This window comes from Phaseolus vulgaris, chromosome 8, assembly GCF_051622355.1.
Source record: "Phaseolus vulgaris cultivar YP4 chromosome 8, ASM5162235v1, whole genome shotgun sequence".
Taxonomy (NCBI): Eukaryota; Viridiplantae; Streptophyta; class Magnoliopsida; order Fabales; family Fabaceae; genus Phaseolus; species Phaseolus vulgaris.
The window spans coordinates 28,225,040-28,233,016 of record NC_143505.1 but is presented as its reverse complement, the minus strand read 5'-3'; the positions used below and the strand labels follow the sequence as shown (position 1 = coordinate 28,233,016).

At 31.1% G+C, this 7,977-nt stretch overlaps 1 pseudogene; it reads left to right on the top strand.

Moving 5' to 3' along the window:
* The first annotated feature begins 1,434 nt into the window (after positions 1–1,434).
* LOC137824919 (uncharacterized) overlaps positions 1,435–7,977 on the top strand; it is a 29,216-nt pseudogene continuing 22,673 nt past the window's right edge.

The following is a 7,977-nucleotide window of genomic DNA, read 5'->3' as shown; positions in this document are numbered from 1 at the left end:
TGGTCATGCCTACACAGATGCTATGTTCCTCATCAAGGAGAGGAACCCAACGTAAATCTTCATTAGCTTCGAGCCTTGGGTCGGCCTTTCGGGATCTAGGTCGACTAAAGTGACCGTATGCTCTTGCGCATCGGTTGAGCTTCTCTTCGAGGGGACTTTCGTCCTTGAGAGGATTTTCGTCTAGGGAATCAGTCATCTCGTTGTGTAGGTCCTACCTTTAGGCTTGTTGCATAACATTACCGTGCTACTTTCTGATCTACATGCACTGTGAGAATGTCTCCCGAAGGGAATTTGATGGCCAAATGAGGTGTGGAGACAACCACCCTCAACTTGTTGATGGACGGTCGTCCCAACAAGATGTTGTAGGAGGTGTTGGCATCTATCACTAGATACCGAATTTTGATGGTCTTGGTCGCGTCACCCTCGACGAAGGTGGTATAAAGCTCAATATAGCCTCCGGTTCCTACTCTCTCACCCGAGAAGCCGACCACCTGATCATCATATGGCTTCATCTCCTCCTCAGTTATTCTCATTTATTTGAATGTCTTCCAGTAGAGGATATCCACTGAGCTCCCCTGATCTACCAACGTTTTCATAATGGTGAAGTTTTCGATATCAACTGATATCATCATAAGGTCGTCCTGCAAAGGGTCGACACCCTTGAAATCTTCGTCGGTGAAGGTGATGTGTGGCATTCTCGGCTGGAAAGATATGATATTCACCTGTTGCACTGCCCTCAGGTGTTTCTTCCTAGTCGTGTTGGAGCTACTTCCCCCGGCAAAGCCTCCAACAATAGTGTTGATGACCTCTTAGCCACCCCTTCCTCCTTCCCTTCTTGGAGGGTCCTCCCTTCTCGGTCGACGCTCTGGTCGGTGGTCGTCCTCTCTTGCCCTTTGAGGGGAGTAATCCCTCCGCTACGTTGCCTCTTCTCTTCGTGGGGACCGTTTCGAACCTCGGTCCCCCTGCAAATCGACGGAGATGTCCGACTTGGCTAAACTCTTCAACCTTATCCTTGAGCGGCTGCATTCCTCAGTGAAATGTCCACTTTTTCTATGATACCCACATCGACAAGTTCAGTCGCCATTCACAATGCTTACAACCATCCTCGGTGGTGGAATTAAATCGGCACTCAAGGCTTCATCCAAATTTTTTCCTCTGTCAACACTTAAGGGGGTGTATCTTGTGAACCGAGGGCCCCGATTGTCCCTGTGCCTATCCCCTCGATCGATAGTCGGTCGGTTCAGACGCTCCTTCTCTTTCTCTTTCCCTTTATCGTCGCCTACCTCAGCCCAGGCCTGATTCCTTAATTTTCTCAACTCTTCCAGGTGCATGAACCTAGCGGCTCTCCACCTAAGCTCATCCAGGTTTGCGGTTGGCTCCTTGCATAAGCTGTCAGCAAACACTCTCAGTTGTAGGGCCATGACCATGTGATGCATGGCCACGTTTCTGGATGTTCAGGCCTACCTTATTAAACTTGTCCATGAACGTCCTCAGAGATTCACCCTTGTTCTGGCGAATATTGACCAAGGCAATGGAAGTTCGGTGATGGGATCGGCTGGTAGCGAACTGTGTTTCAAACTTGGACACCAGCGTCTCAAAGCGAACTCCTTTCAACGAGGTTGGGAACACTCGTCACAAGATTGCGTTGTCCGAGGTGTACAAGCTCATGTTCATGGTGTACATGTCCATGTGTTCGTCAGGGTTGGTCGTGCTGTCATATTGGTCCCTGTTAAAGTATTTTCGCCTAGCCGGTAGCGGTACTCCAATTATAGAGTCGGTGAATTGGTGTCGGGGGGTCAAGTCCAGGGTACCAGTTGTAGGGATCGACCTATTCAGATAGGACGTCCTCGGTGTGGACCTTATCCTTTGGCTCCTCAACAATTCTAGGGCCAGTGGGGGTGGTGAAGGACCTCGCAATGAGGTTGGTCAGCCCGACAGACGGACCCCTTTCCACAAACTTTCTCTTCATTTCTTCATTCTCTTTTCTAAAAGCCAGAATCTCATCCTCATTCCTTCATTTAGTCTCCTCATTCCTTCTCATCATCTCAACCATCTCTCTCAGTAGGGACGTCAAGAGTGCCATCTGCTCAGCATCAGACATCTTCTCATTCACCATGCTTCTGGTTGACACCATTTGTTTTCTTCTTCACGCTAATTCTCTTGGCCCCACGGTGGGCACCAATTGTTATCGAACAGGGTTGGAACCAAGAGAACAATTTGAACACTCCTTACTTAATGCTTGAGTCATGATTAGGAGTACATTACTTAGTGCTTGATCACTGATTAGTCTTGTTAATCTTATTTAGGTGCAATGGATTTAATCACGTCGGTTGGTTTAACCTAAGTGTCGAGTCAGAATCTCGATCGTAGAACCATACCAATATAAAAGAAATCAAAGATATTTATCTAGTTAACTTTGAGCATAGTTGATGAGAGAAAAAGAAAGAGGAGACAGAGAGTTAAACTCTTTTTTAATCTTAATAAACTTTAATATGCAATTACGTAGTCATTATCTTTTTCATATTTTTTTCATTTACTATTGCTTTGTATTTAAATTTTCTTTTATTGAGTTTTCTTCAAAAACAACTTAATCTATTTCAAACATTTTTCTTCATTATTTCATTTTACAAACACAGGATTAAGCTTTTCTCTTTCGTCTTTTTTATTCTTGCCATTTTAATACAGTATATTACTTTTATGTTTTAATATGTTTTATAGATCAAACATATTTTATAAAAATAGTTATAACAATATTTTTATTAGAATAATGTTATAAATTTAGTTTTCTTTAATGTTAAATTACTGTAGTGCTAAATAAAAAGTCTTTTATACATTGTTAGTATAAATAAAAAGAATCAATAATTTTTTTTATTATAGTGTATTAATTTTATTATTATTACCAAACACACAACTAGAAAATATATCTTAGAAGTGGATCACGGCGTTTTATTATCCTAGTTTTGTGATAAAAAAAATAGTCCAGAATACATGTGGAAAAAATACTGGTTGATAATTTTTAGTAAGATTTTCTTAATTATACTTTTTTTTATTCAAAATTTAGAATCTAGAATTGATCGAGTAATTTAGGAGGAGATGTAAATTTTTCAAAAGGTATATATTTCTAAAACAATCAAAACAATATTTTGCATATCTAATTAATAAATAGTTAAATATATTTTTCAACGCTAATTTCCTGGACATTTGTTGTAAGGCAATTATTAAAATGAATCTTATCAATACTTTTTTAACATAAAAAAATGAATTTTCAGTATCAACTTTATTATAATATTATAATATTAAAGATAAATTGATATGAAATATGTTAATATTTATTTGTTATATAAAAAAAATTGACAATAACTTGCTTCAATATTTTGTTATCATAATTATAAAAAAAGTTGAACTAAAAATCAAAATAAATTTAAAAAACATATTTAATTCTTAAAATGACTTATATATTAGAAAGTTTATATATTTTCAAAACAAGATAGATTCCCTCACTTTCTCTTTAGTTAATGAATTGTCTTTTAATAAAAATAGAGACAAAGGTATGATACGTGATTTTGGTGCATTTGGTTGCCTGACCGATATTACCCTAATCATTGGGTGGGGTGCCAAGTGTCCGCCAATGCCTTTTAAAATGTCCATTTTGTCATTTCTATTTTATAGCCACATATTCAATCTTCTTTTTATGATTATGAAACTTGGTAAAGATTGTTTTTTGGGGGTGAAAGTATGGTGAGTATTGAATTTAATTGTATTGGGTAAGCTTTATATTTTATTGCAAAATATATGAACTACAAGAAATGTTTGATATTAGTTTCAAAAGTTTTTTTTTTAATCTCTCGATTTTTTTTATTAAACAATTTGAAATAATAATTTAAAGTTTTTACGATTGTGTTTTTTCGAAGACTAGCTACATCATAAAATTTACAATTAAAATGGGATAAGTCCTCCATTGCACAATCCAACCTAATATCTCATTCAAAAAAATTGAAATTGTGCAATTCAAAATAATATTTTCTTAAGCTTTATTAGAAAATATATTAGATATTTTTAAAACTCCTAATTTAAAAGTGTAATCACATATGCCGAATTTGAAAATTTATGATACATTTTTTTTCATATACAGATTTATAAAAGTGTGAAGAATGTTAGCCAATTTCAATGATCAGCAAATCTTTGTAAATTAAAATTTCATTCTACTTTTGCCAACATATGAAATGGGTATATGCATTTCATATTTTTCTCTTCGTGATTCAATTCATGATCAAATATCATGCAGATTATTTGATACGTGATTCTCGCATTATTACAAAATGGTCAAAATTCTATACGGGTAGAGTTTTATAAAATGGGCACATATGCTTTACTGAGTCTACTCTCATATTAATCATACAACATTATTGTGTATATAGACAACATTATTGTGTATGCAGAGTAAGGCTTTGGAAACTAAGGTTTGCTATGTGGATATACTTTTCATAAGTAAAGAAATGAATCATTTGGATCAGTATTTGATGAAAAAGATAGTGAGAGAATATACATCTGAATAATAAATATCTTCTTCCTACAAAATAAAGACATATAGAGAAAAAATCAAGCTATTATATATTATTTTTTAATTTATCCTCACTTTGTTATTTTTTTATTTTTCACAGTAAGATTTTTTAATATTAAAAAATAATATTTTTTATTTATATATAGTGATTTATTTTATAGTATATGTTTAATATTTAAAAAAATTATTTTATGTTCCATTTTTATTTAATTTGTTGTTGTTTTGATATTAATATATTTTTGTGTATAATTATTATGTTTATGAGTAATAATTTATTTGATAATAATTTGTTATGAAATTATTTTTAATTGTTAATTATATTATACTTTTGTTATTGTAGTATTTTTTTTATTTTCATTTTTCATTATTTTATGGTTTTTAATATTAAAAAGTAATATTTTATTTATTTATATAAGATCTAATTTATTTTTTGATTTATTTTTTAATTTTATAGTATATGTTTAATATTTTAATAAATTACTTGAAGTTATGTTTTTATTTAATTTATTGAATACATATTTTTTAAATCACATTGAAGAGTATAAATAAAAAAAAACTTAATCACGTTAAAATCCAATATATCATTCTTTATTGAAGCTTTAGACGAAATTTTCCCTAGACAAATTAAATCTTTAATTACCAAAATAGTCTTAAAAACATCAATCTTATCTTGAAATATAGCATAATTCCTCATACGTCATATCATCTAAATAGAAAAAATTATCACAACAAGCTTAATCAATTTAACAAATAACTATCATCACTCTTAATTAAAAAAAAAAGATCAATTAGAAAAATAAAAGTAAGAAAAATATGTCGAACCTAACTCTAAATATACAAAATATTAAAATATTTAAAAAATAAATATTGAATAGATTTACTGTGTTTTTCCCAAAAAGATACGCATAATACATATTTATTCTAAATATGATACGTAGGAAGCGGCGAAAAACTTTCTAAAGTCCTAGAGCATGTAATTTATGATGATTTTAAATGTTGTAATTGTTTAACTAGTCAAAAACGATGTCAGTACAAATAACAATGCATCTAAACGTTATTATTAACTTTATAGTACGATATTTATAACTATTATTATAATAAATTTTGAAATGTTATGTTAGTTCCAACTCTTGTAATTTAAATATTAAATATTATAATTTTTAATATTTAACTGAACATGTTCTCATAATAAATTGAACTTGTTTTCATGCTATAATTAAATATGTTTTTATAATTTAATCTCATAATTTAATTAAAACTTATATTCATAAATACTAATAAAATAATTCAAAAACATATACAGATTTATAATAAAAAAAAATTATTCATTCAAATATTAAAATATGAATACATAAAATGATAATTTAAGATTTTCAAAATACCCATTCTTCTTAACGTTTGATACAATATTATAATACACATCTTAATTTAAATTTATATTGTTCCTCATTTTACAATATTTTAATTTAATAATGAAGTACTACATTAAATATTTGGTGTCTGAAATAAAAAAAAATTAATTATTTTTAATTTTTATAAAATAAAGACAATATTATAGTAAAAGTTAAAATATACTAAATTATACCTCGTTAACTGATACCTGTCCCAAATCATTCTGCACTTCGGAAAACTTTATTTAAGTGGAGATTTTTTATAAAAGATTAGACAGAAAAAGTGTGGAAAAGATATATATAATTAATGTTATAGAAAGAGATATAAAAAAATAAAATTCTATTATGAATAATGTACTATATATGAGTATATATAATGTAATGCAAATGTTTGAATAGTTGAGAAGTAAAATAAAGGTAATAAAATAATAGCAATATGTATAAGTTGGCCTGACCGCAACATACATCAGCCACGTGATTACTATAATTTGAATAGATTCACATACATCAAAATGAAAATGTAGTCCTTAATTTTGCATAAGAAAAATGATTACATTTGATTTGATGACGAATAATAATAAGGTCAGGTGATGGATTGATGGCAGAGCAAAAGCAGTAGTATGTCATGTCTCCATCCTTTTGTTTTGTTTTTTCCAGTTGAAAATATATATAAAATATAATTTTTGTTTACTTTTTTTAATTTATAAATTTATAAATAATTTTACTGTAAAAAATTAGCAATGGACAATTTTAAATAATTTAAATAATGCTTTGAAAATATTTTGTGTACTTTTGAATGGAAGAAATATCCAAGTTGTGTGTGTAGAGCTTGGATTATCACTTCAGAGAAGCATGACCAATAATATAAGTTCAACAAAATTTCTTCGAGCATTCTTATTTTGTTCACTTTCCCAACCAAAGCTCATAATTTTTTGGGATTTTGTAACTTAAAACTTACCTGCACTGTGAAGCATAAACGAATCATTTATGATTGTCTGCAAGTAATCCAAAGATCTATTAAAAAAAATTTCAGAATAACATGGCATATGTGTGCATGTTTTGATCATTTATCACTTAGATTCCTACTTAGCTTTCCATATCCTTTCACGGTCCAGACTATCAATAACATATATCTAAATAAATAAACATATATTTATCAATTTGGCAACTATAGATTTGTATAATGATTTTTCAATTTAATAGATTACTACAAAAGGTTGTCTAATAATTACTACAAAAGGTTGTCTATATACAGTGACGATTTTAATATAACGGTTATTAATAATTTTTATAAGGATTCATAAAATATGATATCTTGATATCTTAATAACTGTTATAGTTATCTTTCAAAACGTGTTATTTTGAATTGTCACAATTATTCTTCGAAATGTATACTCTTTCGCATTTTCATTCCTTCCATATCATTTCTCATTTCCATTTTTTTGAAAACTTCATCATTTTGACTCTTTGGAAACTGAATTTGAGTTGGAACTCTCTTCACTGAGAGAACCTCTCACTCTCCCCATACCCTCTTCACTCTTCAGAAACCCTCAAACCCTTCACTCACCACTCTTCTCTGCTCAAAACCCTCAAACCCTTCCCTTCACTCTTCACTCTACTCGAAACTCTCACTCTCACTACAAACACTTCACCCTTAATGAAAACACTCTTGCGCCCTCTCACCGAGTCTCCACAAAACCTAATCCTTCCCTTCACTCTGCTCACGAAACCATCGTCGTCGTTTCTTTTGTTCACCGTTGTCACTGGCTTGAAGGAGGCCTCCTTACAATGATTTCAATCATTCGTCGTTGCAACAACTGTCGGCTTCACGGTATCATTTCAAGATAACCTTGTCTTTGAAATCTATTGTTGGATTGCCATTATAATTGTGAACATATACCTAGTTAATGTGTAAATTTGAAGTGTAGGGCTATGTTGTGGAGAAGAAATGCCTCCTAATAACTTCTGTAAATTGTATTGTACCTCTAATTGTAACTGATTTCCTCATTAAGTTATTTTATTGCT